The 16,629-nt window shown below is 39.5% G+C and overlaps 1 long non-coding RNA gene across 1 annotated transcript; it reads left to right on the plus strand.

Annotated features, from left to right (window-relative positions):
- The first annotated feature begins 386 nt into the window (after nucleotides 1–386).
- Nucleotides 387–14,058, plus strand: LOC110872651. Its single transcript, XR_002554588.1, has 6 exons — nucleotides 387–475; nucleotides 1,076–1,130; nucleotides 1,447–1,534; nucleotides 1,639–1,738; nucleotides 1,821–2,092; nucleotides 13,973–14,058. It is a non-coding gene; the product is annotated as an uncharacterized LOC110872651 (long non-coding RNA).
- The last annotated feature ends 2,571 nt before the right edge of the window (nucleotides 14,059–16,629 follow it).

Genomic DNA, 16,629 nt, shown 5'->3' on the forward strand with positions numbered 1-16,629 from the left:
TTTATGATTTATATACGCTGCGTATAGAACTATATGACCCTTGTTTTCTGTGCAATGATTGGTTATTAGGCACTGAGATCCATAGTTTATCTACGCAACGTATATTTCAATACGCAGTGTATAGGGTTAACCCTATACGCTGCGTATTAACCAATACGCTGCGTAGATAAACCCTAATTTTAGTAGGGTTTGGTGTGCCAATAGGCGCAAAAGTGTGCCTATTATAGGTCAATACGCAGCGTATATAGTTAACCTTATACGCTGCGTATTGACCAATACGATGCGTAAATAAACCCTAATTTTAGTAGGGTTTGGTGTGCTAATAGGCACAATAGTGTGCCAATAGGCACACCGTTATTTATATAAGGCTCTCTAGCCTGATTTGTCTGGGCCCTAATTTCCAGTCGCTATTTGCCATTGTCGCGACTGTTCCATCAACGTCTCCATTTTCAGCGCCGCTTGTTTGCGATTGCAGGTATTTGTTCGTTCATGGTTTCTCTGTTTGAATGTTTCCACTTTGCTTGCTTTCTTCCATAGATCTATCCGTTAAATCTTTTGGCCTTATTTTCTTTCTGATTTAGGGTTACAAAGTCTAGTTTCATTGTTACGCATTCAATTTCACATTTTACCTATTTTCGTCTACAAATCGGATATTTTATTCCAAAATCTTATTATTTTGCCTAAGTTTGGGTTAAGTTAGTTTGACTCTTGTGTATCTCTAACCTACCTAATCGCTGTTTGCTATTGTCGCAAACACTGTGTTTTTTCTTTTCTTGTTGACTTAGCTTCCACAGGTTTCTCAGTTAAAACCTGCTGACTTTTTTTTTTAGATTTAGGGTTACAAAATTTAGTTTAATTGTTGCAGTTACAATGTAACATCTTACCGATTTCCGTCTATGAATAGGATATTTTAATCTGAACTCTGATTATTTTGCCTAAATTATGGTTTAACCTAGTCTTACATGATTTTAGTTTGTGCTCTTCTTGATTCAGTGAGATCTAATCGGTTTGATTTGGTTTATTAAATTTGACTAAATTTGGTTTATACGATATTTGATTTTCATGGACGCCGCAGCCTGCTCTAATACAGTAACTTTAGGGCAAGATGAGATATCCGATTCAGTGTCCATGTAAGTCATTTTCCGATTGTTATCTAACTATACATCATGTGCGTTACGAGTTCAACTATAATCTTTGGTATACATGTATCAAAATAGCGACTTGTTTTCAAAACCCTCTGATCTGTCGATTTTTGCTTTTCGTAATTTAAAGGAATACATGTATAGATTTTATTTTTACGTTTTCTAATGTGTTTGTTTTAGGATTTTCGGTTTTCTAAATTAAATGTGTTGGCTAATTGAAAACATTAATTCACGATTTGGTCTGAGGGTTTTCTGTCACGAACGTGTTCTGATTATAAAAGTATATATTTTTTTTGTGTGTTAGCCATCAATCCACTCAGGGTAGACATTGATTTCACTCTTGTCCGAGGATTGGATCATAACATGTTGCTTGTTCATGGGGTATCTCTCAGGTATTATAAATTCAAATGTCCATATCCTTGTTATATGATTTTTTTTTCTTTTCAGATTATGATTTTGTATTTTTGAATGTTAAATATGCGCTACTATAAATCAGATGTGTACGTACACGGAAACACTATGCGACGTGGCGTACTATTCCATGCATCTTATGCCATGAACACAAGAACTAACCTGGAAGTAATCTACCATCCTAGGTATCCTTCTCTACCCCAACACCTCTTCACTTAAATGCAAATGGTCTCATCGTATGTAATTAAACATAAACATTTACTGCAGGATGTGTGCTTCTGCTTTTATAGTTCCCTATGATAAGGTCATGGAAGCACTTAACGTTAATTATTCTCCCGGAATGTGTTTTGAAATGCTTGTTGATGAAGGAGAAGACCCTGAACATATACGGAATAAGTTGTTACTTCTTGCTTTTAGATTTGAGTAGAGATGGCAATAGCGTGGATGGTGCCATAGTCACTGATTAAAGCTTTGAGACTATGTTTTCTCAAAATTAAAGTTTATTCTATTGAGATTTTGCTTTCTTACCTATACGAAAGGTACTATTAAAGTTTTGAGATTTTGCTTTCTTACCTATACGAAAGGTACTATTAAAGTTTTGAGATTTTGTTTTCTCAAAAAGATTTATGCTATTGAATATTACACTGTTAAAATTGAGTTACTTGGTAAGAATACAATCTGTTTGAAGATTTCTAAGTTTCCAGAGATCTAAATGATGGTTCGTTTAGAGAGTTTTGTTAAGGTCAAGTAAATTTGTTTATAGTGGTATCTTTGTTATTGCATTTTGCGATTTCTAGTTTCCAACGTAACCAAACTTACAAAACTGGAAGGATACTCTATGTGTGCTGTTTGTCTAATTTGTAAATTTTATTTCAAAATAGATGAATAAAAGATGCATTTCAATAAATTGCTTACACTTTTAAAATTTTCAAGATTGAAAAATTTTCAAGGTTGTGTAAATAAACTAATCTTGTTCTCGCATTATTTTTTCTTATAAATCGAGCCTTTTGTTGGTGCACTTGTGTCTGTACTTTGTCTGTATTCGGTCTGATATAAACGATGTCCTGATTTGTGTTGTAAGTTGACCAAGTCAACCATCCTCCGGTTTGACTTGGACAACAGTTGAAAGATGTTCTGATCGAAGGATAGCCTCGAAGGATACACCTGATCCTTCGAGGTGATCGAAAGATATGGTTCGACCATGGTTCGACCATTAGACCTCGAAGGATGATCCTTCGAGGTCCATGCTGATCTTTCGTGTGAACTATGATCGATAGATGATCCTTCGGACCATCTATCAGATCCTTCAATCCAGAATTCATGGGCTGGGTATATATACCCATGCATGTGTTGAGTTTCGGTAGACAGACACACAGACAGACACACAGACAGACACACAGACAGACACACAGACAGAAAGATACCGAGAGATAGGTTGAGAGCATTCTGTCCAAAACTCACACACACACTTAGAGAGTTTATAGATCACTTCTGTAAACATTGAGCTTGTAACCGAACCCTCATTGCATTAATACAAGTTGTGTTAATCGGTGAACTTGTGTGTTTGTTTCTCTACTTGCTACTAACTCGGTTTGCTTGCTAGCTTGGATTCCGCACTCGCTAGTAGGTTTGTATAACAAGGTTTAGGTTCGTAATCCTCCGCGAAAAAGGGACCTACAAGTGGTATCAGAGCCTCGCTCTTTACCTTGTTTAAAACCGGGTTTTTACAAGTTTTGGTGTGTTGAAACACTTGGTTTTGCACCTGTTTTTACTTAGTTTGTTGCATTTTCTTTGAGTAAAAATGTGTCTAAACTAACCGGGAGTGTTTATAGTGGGGTTGGGTAACTTGAAAACTTGTTTTTGAGTGATTTGGTGAATTCCGGCAATATTCCGGTTAAGGTTCCGGTCACCGGTTTCTGGGTTAAGTTTTCCATTTTTGGCATATTTTATTTCAAAATCTTGGTTGGTAAGAAAGTTGTCAGCCTGCCATACTCTTTGCCGAAAGTTGACCTTACCAACCTGTCACCTTTTCACCAACCTTTCACATCAGATCAGTTTGTGTCAGAACCTCTCGAAAGATATCTTTCGACATCGAAAGACTATCCTTCGACATCTGTCGATCAAGGAAGGCTCGAAAGATTGTTATCCTTCGACCCATCCTTCGAAGTCTGAACCATATCCTTCGAGAAAGGAATCTAATCGAAAGACAAGTGTCCGAAAGATAAGGATCCTTCGTATTGGTGAATCTTTCGAGATCTGTTGTTCGAAAGATAAGGATTTAGCTCGAAAGATAAGGATCTTTCAAAGGAGAATCCTTCGAGCTCTTGAATCTTTCGAAATCATTGTTCGAGAGTCAACAGTAATCTTTCGAATACTGTTGATCCTTCGAACAAGGTTATATCTTTCGATTGTGGTCTGTTTGTTGTTAACAGGTTTCTGTGATTTCAGATCCTTCGACCAGGGTCCTTCGACTGGGAGTGATCTTTCGGGTGCTCATCATCTTTCGTGACTTGGACATAGAATTTATTTTTTTGTCAAAGATGAATCCGAGTTGGTGGGGAAGTCCGGCTCCAGACAGTGGAAAATACATGAATACCAGTCAATCTCCATCATGGGCCGAATCACCAGTATCTACATCCTCACAAGCAAATGCCACTCCAGCTGGTCAATGGGCGTTTGTTTCAAATCAAACTCCGAGTATTCAAAGTCTTCTTCTAAGCGAAAGTGAAACCGGAAGTTTGAACAGGCCTCCAAAGTTGATGCATCTTAATGAATATCCGGGATGGGTTGATCGTTTCCATACATACATTCTTGGTCAAAATACAGAGTTGTGGTTGCGGTTCACTACGAAATTCGATCAAACTATCGAGGTTGCTGCTTCTTCTACAGCTACATTTGCCGATCTTCCTGATGATCAAAAGAAGACGTATGACTTAGAAAAGAAAGCATACGCTATTCTCACTCAAGCACTGAGCAAGGATATTTATCATCAGTTCGTCAGTTTCAAGACTACGAAGAAGCTGTGGGATGCATTGAAGACAAGAGGAGTAGGTAATGAAGCCACACGTCAACTACGACGAGATCTACTGAAGAAAGAATTCGATGGCTTCACATGTATGGATAAGGAGTCCTTGGGAGATATGACAAGCCGTTTCTATCACCTGCTTACTGAGCTGACCAACTTTGAAGTCACAACGACTCCAACAGAGGTGGTAAAGAAGTTTGCCGATGCATTGCCTCCTCAATGGAATAACTTCCTGGAAATCTTGAAGTACAACGGAACGTTGAAAACCACAAATATCAACGATTTCGTGCAGCTTCTGGAGAACAAGGATCAGGAAGAAACGTTGAAGGCAAAGAGAGTTGCAGTGCCACAGAATCCAGAGATGTATTATGGCACCTCCACTACTTCATCTGCAAAAGCCGGTTCACATGCTCCACTTCAAACGGCATTTGTCTCAAGCACGGATATGTATGGCAATCCAGTGCAAGTTCCTGTAAAGCCGCCTCCAACCACAGATCTGTATGGAAATCCAATACAACCACCTCCTCCTCCTCCTGCTCAACAACCTCAATATGCGTGTTATGGAGGAACATCATCTGCTGCAGGTCAACAATCAAAGTCAAGTACAGTACAGCTCGACACGTCAAGCTTCTCTAAAATCAGTGTAGAAGTAGCTAAGGAACACATGGAGCTGCTTAACACTGTAGTGAGCGCGTACTGTGGGTTGATAGAAGGTCAGATTGGAAACATTAATCTGACACAAGAAGATTACAGGCAGATTGATAAGGAAGAGATGGACTTGATGGACATCAAGTGGGCCTTTGCGAGTGCAGTGAGAAGAGCAAAGGATTGGATGGAAAGTACTGGCAGAACCAGCTTGGAAAGTAAGCGAGACACCAAGTATGGGTTCGATAAGCAGGCTGTTAAGTGCTTCAACTGTGGTGAACGGGGCCACTTTAAAAGGGAATGTACAAAGCCAGCACAGCACGGGAATCAAAATCCCTTCAGAAACCGAGGCAACCAGCAGAATCAGAACAGAAACACTGAGCGTTCATTGGTGCCTGTCAACAACCAAACCAACCGAGCACTTGCAGTTCAGGTGGATGAAGGTTGTGACTGGTCAATCCAGTTGGGTGGTGATGCTCCTGATGGAACAGCATGTTTTGCTCAGATTGTGAAGGAGCTAGTTCACACCAGTGGTGGAGAATCTTCTGCCAGTGGTGGTGAATCATCTGAAGATGAAGACTCTTCTGGTTATAGCAGGAGTGCTGATGAAGAATCATCCAATTCTGGTGATGATTATATGGGTGAGACCTCAAATGCAGCAATCGATGCAGATATTGATGAACTTTTGGAGGAAGCTGCAGCAGAAACTCAAAGAAGATCTATTTTGGTGGATCAAGCTGCTTATACTTCGTCTTCTCTCCATTCAGCCTTTATGGCTAATGTCGACGGTTCATCAAGTCAGGTATGTGTCGATGAACCCACTGCTGTTAATTGTGATGAATGTGCTAGGTTGCATGCTAGATATGCTGATCTTGAGAAAAGTATGTCTGAGTTGCAGGGCAAACATGATGCTTTACAAGCTAGTTTGTTTGACTTGCAAGACAAACATACTACTGTGAATGAAAATTTGAGTGACTTGCAAAGTAAGCATGACGCTTTGCAAGAGAAATATGATGTGACATTCATCCACAATCAGAAGTTGACTGTGGACCTCTCTAAATGCACAGAAGCCAACATGTTTTATGAAAACCATGAAAAAGAATTTAAGTCAGTAATTGAAACATTAAAGAAGGATAAAACTGAACTGACTAAAATGGTTTCAAGAAAACAAACTGATATTAATTTGTATATATCTCGTCTGGAGAGTATGCAAAAAGAGATGGCTTGTGTGAAAACCGAAAGTGATGCGATCAAACTCAAGCTAGACAGTTATTTGAGTTCTAGCTATGTGTTAGATCACATCATTGACGTTCAGAAGGAAAAGAGAGATGTCACATGCATAGGCTACAAGAAGTGTCCACCACCAGTGAGACATAATTATGATGCCATGCCTGATGAAGAGGACAGGGTTTTCTTTGAACCTTCTGTGCCTCTAGATGTTAAGGAGTTTGCTGCAGGACTCGGATACCAAAAGGAAGTATCCTCAGATTCAGATGTGTCAGCAGATACATTTGTGAGTGCTGAACAGAATCAAGATCCTCCAGTTGTTATTGAGGATGCTGATTCGTCTGATGATGAATCTGACGATACTGTCCCAGCAAAGTCTGATGCGGTAGCCAAAAATGAGGACATACCTCTTGAGAATCACATTCTATGTGATCCCCCTGTTCAACCCGCTAAGACTGTTGCAACTGAGTCCTCATCTGCAGAAAAGCCGGAGAGTGTGAATTTGCTGTACACTCTAGTTGGTGATGATAAAATTTACTCAGACAAAGATTTTCCCATTAAGAATGTTAATCAATCCTTAATCTGTAAAGTCTTTGAGAATTCGACGAGTAAGTTCTTGGGAAAGGCAGGACCGAAAGTTACAGTTACTCAGTGTCCTCCTATTCCAAAGGCTGAAATTCGAAAACAATTTGGTAACAAGAAATTACCAACAGTGCCAACACAGCAAAATCACACCAAACCCAAAGGTAAAACACCGGCTCAAGCTAACAAGAAGCCGAACCAAAAGAAGAAGAAGAATGTTAACTTTGTGAAATCGACGGGAACAGACAAAATTGAAAAGTTTGAAAATCAATCTAACTTAGATTTTGTCAAGAAAGCTATTGTCGAGAAAAGAAATGAACCAAGCAGTTGAAAACCTAGTACCTCGGGTTCACAAAGTTCAACATCATCGGCTAAGAGAACACATGATTCTTCGGGGTTTGTAGAACGAAGGTCATGTTTTGAGTGTGGAACCATTGGGCACATTATTAGAAACTGCCCATATCTTCATAAGCAGAAAGGAAAGGTTGATGATCCCCGTGGCAAAACTGACCGTAAGCCAACTGTTTCCACAAAACAAGATCCCCGCCTTATAAAAGAAAGGGAAAAGAAACAGAAACGCCAACAGGTCAAAAAGATAGAAAAAGCGATTAAAACCGATGCGGTTCAAAAACAATCTGTTGTTGTAAAACCAGACAATTCTAAAACTTCAAATCATCAAGAAGTTAAACTATTAAAGAAAAACACTGGTGAAACCAAACAGACTTGGAAACCAAAAACGGTTGTTGAATCAGGGGGACCATCACAATTCACCAACCATCAAAGACAAGAAGTTATTGTCATTGATGAAAATGGAAGACCCAAGACCACAATGGCTTGGGTCCCCATCTCCAACTAATTCATTTGAGTTCATGTGCAGGGTGCTTCAGGAGGAACTATCAGTAGTCATTGGATTGTTGATAGTGGGGCATCCAGGCACATGACAGGCGACATGAAGCTTCTCTACGACGTTAAATCTATTAGAGGAGGTTATGTTGCTTTTGCTGGAGATAAAGGTGGATATATAACGGGTGAAGGAATGATATCTAACGGGATTGTCAGCTTTGACAAGATCAATTTTGTGCAACAACTTGATCACAATCTTCTTAGTGTTTCTCAAATTTGTGACAAGAAATTTTCAGTACACTTTGATGCTAATGGATGTTACGTGCTGAAACCCGGCTTCAAAATTCCAAAAGAATGGATTCTCTTGTCGGCTCCAAGGATAAATGATTTGTACGTCCTTGACATGAGCCAGGCTATTACTACGTCTGCACAAGCAACTTGTTTCGTTTCAAAAGCCACAGAAAAAGACACTATCTCTTGGCACAGAAGAATGGGTCACATTCACTTACGAAAAATGAATCATTTGGTTTCAAATGAATTGGTGAATGGTGTTCCTCTCAAAAATTTTCATCTTCAAGACGTCTGTGTTTCGTGCCAGAAAGGAAAGCAAACAAAGAAGAAGCACCCTATAAAGAAGATCAACACAGTGGCAGTTCCTCTTGAACGTTTGCACATGGATTTGTTCGGTCCTGTCAAGCACAAGAGTATTCGGGGTGATCAATACTGCCTCGTGGTTACTGATGATTATTCAAGATTTTCTTGGGTTGCGTTCATGGCACACAAGAGTGAAACCTTTGGCATTATCAAAAACTTGATCATTCAGATTGAGAATTTGTATAAGTTGAAGGTTAGGCGGATACGTAGCGACAATGGTACTGAATTTAAGAATCATTCCATGGCGGAGTTCTGCACTTCAAAGGGTATTCTTCATGAGTTTAGTGCAGCTTATACTCCTCAACAGAATGGTGTCGCTGAACGTAAGAACCGCACATTGATCGAGACTGCTAGGACAATGTTGGTAGAGTCGCAGCTACCCATTCCATTCTGGACTGAAGCTGTGGCCTCTGCATGTTACACATTGAACAGAGTCCTTACAGTCAAAAGACACAACAAGACCTGCTTCGAGCTTCTTCAAAAACGGAAACCAGATTTGTCTTATCTAGAACCGTTTGGAGCTCCATGCACAATCATCGATCCTAATGGAAAGTTTGGGGCAAGAGCAATTGATGGATACTTTCTTGGGTATGCCACCCCTAACTTACGAGTCTGGAATCTAGAGACTAAAAGGGTCGAAGAATGGTCTGAGGTCAGAGTACAAAGGCACACTTTGCCAGTCAAAAATCCGGGTCAACCTTGGATGTTTGAGTACGATGACTTCTTCAATTCGATCAATGTTGAAGCCGTTGAAGAAAATGCTGCGGCTAGGATGTTTTTCGAGAGTGACAATGCAACAGGTTCACCGGTGGTTCGTCCAATTCTTGTTAATCAAGAACTATCTTCTTCGGTGAACAACAATACTCTCAACAATGAGGATTTTCATGATGCAAACGAATTGAACGAATCTTCAGAGGATGATGAATTTCTAGATGCAGATCAAGAAGCTCCTACAACAGCAGTTCATGGTACTTCAGAGGGTACTCCTCCAGTGGATACACATCGAACAGCTGAGACTACTGCATCATCTTCTTCGTCAATTCCGGGTCTTGAATTGGTTGTTGATCTTAATCTTAACAACCTGGGTATAAATGTTCCAGTTCCAGACAATCCAGAAACAAGGATTCATAATACCCATCCTCAACAAAACATCATTGGAAATGTGCAAAGTGGCGTTCAAACAAGAAACATGTTGCGAAACAACAACAATGCAGGCTTGTATGCAGCTATTCGAGAATCCGGGCAACAAAACGACTGGTCCTTCGCGTGTTATGTCTCACAAGAAGAACCAAGAACGTGGAAAGAAGCCTTGAAAGATAACGCTTGGGTTGAAGCAATGCAGGAAGAACTGCAACAGTTCCAGAAGCTGGGTGTCTGGAAACTAGTAGAGAAACCTGCTGGATACAAGAAGATTGGTACCCGTTGGGTTTTCAAATGCAAAAAGGATGACCGCGGAGTTGTTATCCGAAACAAAGCTCGTTTAGTCGTTCAAGGTTTTCGTCAGATTGAAGGGATCGACTATAACGAAGTCTATGCACCTGTTGCACGTCTCGAAGCAATTCGAATCTTTCTAGCCTATGCGTCCTTCAAAGGATTCAAGGTCTATCAGATGGACGTGAAAAGTGCATTTTTACATGGTGTGGTTGAAGAAGAGGTGTACGTCGAACAGCCTCCAGGTTTTGAAGATCCTATCCATCCCGATCGGGTTTGGTTGCTAAACAAAGCTCTTTATGGTCTTCATCAAGCACCACGAGCTTGGTATGCAACCTTATCACACTATCTGCTGGAGAACGGTTTTCGTAGAGGTCTTATCGACTGTACTCTTTTCATCAAGGAACAAGATGGAGATCTTCTTCTGGTACAGGTATACGTTGATGACATTATTTTTGGTTCTACTAATGATGTCTTGTGTAGGGAATTCGAGCGCATTATGCAGGATAAATTCGAGATGAGTGCTATGGGGGAAATGACCTTCTTCTTGGGCCTACAAGTACAACAAACGGAGTCTGGGATATTCATCCATCAGACTAAATATGTTGGTGACATCTTGAGCCGGTTCCAGATGTCTGATGCAACGCCCATTGGTACCCCATTGCCAACTAATCACGGAATTACTCCAGACTTGAAGGGAGAAGCTGTTAGCCCTTCAATCTATCGCGCTATGATCGGATCTCTTATGTACCTCACAGCATCAAGGCCAGACATAATGTACCCGACGTGCCTGCTTGCCAGATATCAAGTTAACCCGAAGGCCTCACATCTTGCTGCTGTTAAAAGGATTTTTCGTTATTTGAAGGCGTACCCTGACACCGGTCTGTGGTACCCTAGGGATAATAACTTTGAATTGGTAGCTTTCAGTGATTCTGATTTTGGCGGATGCAAAATCGACGGCAAGTCCACAACGGCTGGATGTCAGTTTTTAGGAAATCGCCTAGTTACATGGCAGTGCAAGAAGCAGACGTGTGTAGCTACATCAACATGCGAAGCTGAATACATTGCTGCCTCAAGTTGTTGCTCCCAAGTTCTTTGGATCCAACAACAGATGCGGGACTACGGTTTTGAATTCCTAACTACTCCTATTTACGTTGATAATTCTGCTGCTTTAGATATCACTAGAAATCCTGTGCAGCATTCAAAGACCAAACACATCGAAATCAAATATCACTTCATACGTGATTGCTTTGAGAAAAGGCTAATCGATGTTGTTAAGGTCCACACCGATGACCAACGTGCCGACTTATTTACCAAAGCTTTTGACAAATCAAGATTTGACTTTTTATTATTGGTAAACGGCATTAAGGTCAAGCAAGAGTAAAACCAACATCGGAAAATCATTTTTGTAAATATCTTTGTGTGTTTTTAAATTTATCTTAGTTTATTGATTTTAGGGGGAGTAAATCCAAAAAAATCTGAAAATCCAAAAACATCGAAAAATTTCAAAAACACAAAAACAATAGAAAAACAAAAATGAGTTTCCTGGCGAGCAAAAGAGAAAATGATAGTACATCAGTGGTCTATCCAAACCTCTTTAAACCTTAAATGCAAAACGATAAGCAGCTCTATATAAGATGTATCGGTAGGCTCACAATCATTTTAAAGTGTGCAGGGTGATATAAATCTTAATCGACTGAAGACCAGGTGGGAACCATTCATTGGCATATGGTCTTAGTACCGAAATTTCGTTTGATAGATTGCCGAGGTTCTGAGATATTCGGTCTTTATGCTGCTTATCATCTGGGTATCATGGTTGTATCTTTTACCGAAAAATAACGGGGACGCAAGTCTAGATCTTCCATGATACTATACATACGTGTACATATTGCATACTGCATTCGACCTCAATAAGTGATAAACAATCACATGTCCAAAACAAATAAGTGATAAAATATCACATTTTTTCCGGGTGTCAAGTTCGTCTCTCTGCTGTACGGAAGTACTGACCTGTTCACGGACTTGCACCTGTGCCCTCATGCATACGAAAATCAAGTTCCTCATCAATAAGTGATTATATCACAAAGGACTTGTTTTCAAATCAAAATAAGTGAGTATCTCACAATTTATACGGTCAAACAGATGATAATCGGTATACTCACCGGTAAGATGAACTCTCGTGCATACCTTGATACGGGAATGTGTCGTGATGTGGATGAACACCGGTCGGTAAGTATAAATCATACATTAACGTATCCTCTAAACATGATTACATCTGATAAGTTGAGCTTAAGTGGACAACAATACCGATAATTGTTATAGGATGCTTATCTTAATGTTAACTAACTGAACAACAAGAGTGTTTTGGCATGACCGTACACTGATATGATTCTCTTACCCTCGAAACTCGCAAAAAGAATGTCTGTATATATTTATTTACTGCTTAACTTTTATTATTTCTTTTAAACAGTTTCGTCGTTTGGTGCATATCAGCACGACATTAGCGGTGATGTCGTTTGATAACACTCAAAGGATTTTAAATTGTTGTCTTTTAATTTCAAAAATACCAAAAAGATTTTAGGCTTGTTTTAATATAAACTTTATAAAAGCCAAAAAGATTTTATTTCTGCCTTATTTTCGATCGTACGATGTTGGAGCTCAAGTCTTCGTTGCCTGAAACCTGAACGAAAACCGAATTGACTAAATCTTCATAAACGGTCAAAAATTTGCATGTTTGAAAGTTAAAACTAAAATTGACAAATTTAAACTTTCAAACTGTCGGACGGTGTTTGATTATGACATGGTCATTCGTGTGTCATGTGTTTATGTTAACTATATTCCAAGCAGTTGTTCTCATTATGCGTTTAGATTTCTTGCATGTGCAGATTCTAAAGGCTGGGAGAACATGGTCGATGACAAGCTTTGGAATGAAGACACGACAAGAAGGCACTCAAGTGATGAAGATGATCGAGTTGCCGCTGGCCATCATCAACACCACAAGGATCTCACTTCATAAAGATAAAGTCTTTTCACGAGCATAGCTCAAGAGGGAGCTTATGTTAAGGGGGAGTTTGTCAACACACTTCCTACATGATACGGGTAGTTTGTTGATACACTTTCTACTTTCAAGACGTGAAGACTTTGAAGATCCTCCGACATTGAAGACTTGTAAGGACGTCAGAGTTTTGGGAACTCGAAGACCAAAGACCGTCGAAGTCCAAGACGAGTCTACATTTATTGGAAGACAAAGACAAAGCTACAGCCAAGGGGGAGTTTGTTGGTGCACTTGTGTCTGTACTTTGTCTGTATTCGGTCTGATATAAACGATGTCCTGATTTGTGTTGTAAGTTGACCAAGTCAACCATCCTCCGGTTTGACTTGGACAACAGTTGAAAGATGTTCTGATCGAAGGATAGCCTCGAAGGATACACCTGATCCTTCGAGGTGATCGAAAGATATGGTTCGACCATGGTTCGACCATTAGACCTCGAAGGATGATCCTTCGAGGTCCATGCTGATCTTTCGTGTGAACTATGATCGATAGATGATCCTTCGGACCATCTATCAGATCCTTCAATCCAGAATTCATGGGCTGGGTATATATACCCATGCATGTGTTGAGTTTCGGTAGACAGACACACAGACAGACACACAGACAGACACACAGACAGACACACAGACAGACACACAGACAGAAAGATACCGAGAGATAGGTTGAGAGCATTCTGTCCAAAACTCACACACACACTTAGAGAGTTTATAGATCACTTCTGTAAACATTGAGCTTGTAACCGAACCCTCATTGCATTAATACAAGTTGTGTTAATCGGTGAACTTGTGTGTTTGTTTCTCTACTTGCTACTAACTCGGTTTGCTTGCTAGCTTGGATTCCGCACTCGCTAGTAGGTTTGTATAACAAGGTTTAGGTTCGTAATCCTCCGCGAAAAAGGGACCTACACCTTTCCATATATTACCAGGAGCTTGAATAGTCAGTTTTCCTTCAATACTGTAGGTATGTCTGGAAAGCAGAATCAAAATGCAAGCAAAAGGAAGAGATCCAAGACTATTACGAAGATGATGATACACCATCCTGGTCGACTTTCTTGCATTCAGTGGTGTGTGCAAGTTGTAGCGGACAGGTGCCCCATCAAATAGGAAAAAAGTTCATGTTGTCTAGACAACCGATGGCCATACGCATCTCCACTCGAGTGGCTAAAAGAAAAGAGTGCTGGTTAGAGGACTGTGACGGAAGAATGTTCCGGACCATCCTTCCCTGTTCTAACGGAAGAATATCCTTCCCGGTTCACGTGGTTGCTGAACTAAATGCCTTTCAGGGTACCCTTGTCTTTTCACAAACAGCGGATAGTGGGTGTTTGTGATCTCATCCTGACACTCTAGGACAATATGGTTCTCGTTTAGTGGTAAACGAGCGAGCTGGACTCATCTGTCATCCAATGTCCCAATCAGTGATTTCACATGTTTTAAAGGAAAGATATATACCCTGAACAAAGACATCGGTTTATGTGAAGTGAGACTCGATCCTAACGCCGCCCTGACACCGCTAAAAATGAAGAATTTGTTGACGTCACATGTCTTGCTTCCAGAATTTGGAATTTTTGGTGAAAAGCTGTTCATTACGGGTTACCGGCCATTCGATCCATTCCATGTTGAAGTTGACGTTGACGAAATGAGATGGGTGATTAAATAACCAGAATTCTGCGGGGATCCTCACATGCTATGCGGCTGGGTTAGTTACGTTAATCGCAGTGGTAAAGGTAGAAAAACGCGCGTGATAGACATGCCGTACTTCCCTCATGAATGTTGGGATGCTAATATCCTACATGAGTGATTGTTCTCTCTGTTTTTTGTCGAGTTTTGCATGTCTTCAAACTTTTTCAATCCATACCTATTTCTAAGGTATTTGAGAACCACCATAGATGGATTTGTTTGTATCTTTGTATTTTTGGTTTGAACAGTCATGTCTCGCACTATTTGTTTTAGGTGTGCAGAACTGTTACGTTTACTCTTTTAGCCAGGTGCAGAAAAATCGAATCATGACAACAATTGACTGAGAAAAATCAGACAAAATCGAATTTGCTTGAATCCACCTACTTAATTAACCGAACCGAACCGCATCAACATAAAAAACACCATTATTTTTTATAAATAGTATGTTATGTGTCCAATATATGATTGGATTTATTAATCGAAACTAGCTTGAATCCACCTACTTTATGTTGGTTGGGTTTATACCAAATTAACCAAATTGTGATTTAGATATATTAACTCGATTATGAACAGTTTGGATTATTCTGTGTCGGTGAATTAATTGAACTATTTTCTCCAACAACTGAATTAAGCAGATTGTTTGTAATCTAATCATATTGGTTATGAAATCTAAAAACCGTTTACAAACTTGGTTTTAGCTCAAACCAAACCAACAAATGCTCACCTCTAGGTATATATGTATAATATGAAATAACTGAATTAAAAGATAATGAAAACCCAACTTTTATATTTTCTATAAATAATATATTATATGTCAGTAAGCTTTGTTATAATTTTGTATTGTATATATAGTATATCATTTTTCTCTTTTATAGAGCTTATTTATATTGTTTTTATTTGGCTCATAAGTAGGTCTGTAAACGAACCGAACGTTCATGTAGGTGCATATTTTGTGTCTGTAACTTGTTCTTTATTAGCTTTGTTATTTTACGGTCTTTTATTTATGGACTCTGTATGTATTCGTCAGTCGACCAAGTCGTATATCCTCCTATCTAACTTACGTCCGACAGTTGTCTCTTTGGTATGTATGTTTAAACTGATGCATGTTGAATTTGGTCAATAGTTTATGTCTTGTGTGTGTTTATTTGAAGTTCTGCTGCAAACTGTTTAACAGTTTGTAGCTAATCTGTTTTGCAGCCTCTCGACAAAAGACCATCTCTCGTCGTACATGTGTGTAACGAAAAACCTCTTGATTCATCACACTGTCTTTCGTCCCAACAGTGACGAAAAACCTGGTCACTTGTCGACCAAGGTTTGTCGTCGGGCCCGTTATGTTTTTCGTCGTGATTGGGCTGGGCTGCCTATATAAACCACACTTGGTCTTCTGTCTGAGGTCATGAGAGCATAACCTACTGTGAGTTTATCTTCAAGCATTGTGTGTTTGGTTTTGCGTCATCACGGGGATGTGACGAAAAACCTCTTGATTCATGTTTGATGTTGTTCTCATCCGTTCTATCAATAGATTGTGAATCTTTGGTTACTTCGTGTTCTTGATATTTTGTGTTTGGTTTTGCGTCATCACGGGGATTCCGCACTCGTGACCGTGTTTGTTATAAACAGGGATTTGGTTTCATAATCGATACTCCGAAAACGGACCTACAAGTGGTATCAGAGCATTGGCTCTGCTCTTATCCTTGTTTAAAACCAAACATAGTTGTGTTTTCATCAAGTGTTGTTTGTGATTTTTCAGATTTGTGTTCTTGAAAAACTTTCATAATTTTCTGAAAAGTTCCTTAAAATCTGTCTAGATTTTATTATTAGCTAAAAGTTTTATCAAAAAACTTTGTTATATTGCTTGTTCACATGATAGAACTGGGTTTTCATTGAATGTTTGAGCAAATTTGCGTTTCGGAAAAATTCTCAAGTGAAAATTTTGGCCGG

This window comes from Helianthus annuus, chromosome 16, assembly GCF_002127325.2.
Source record: "Helianthus annuus cultivar XRQ/B chromosome 16, HanXRQr2.0-SUNRISE, whole genome shotgun sequence".
NCBI classification, from domain to species: domain Eukaryota; kingdom Viridiplantae; phylum Streptophyta; class Magnoliopsida; order Asterales; family Asteraceae; genus Helianthus; species Helianthus annuus.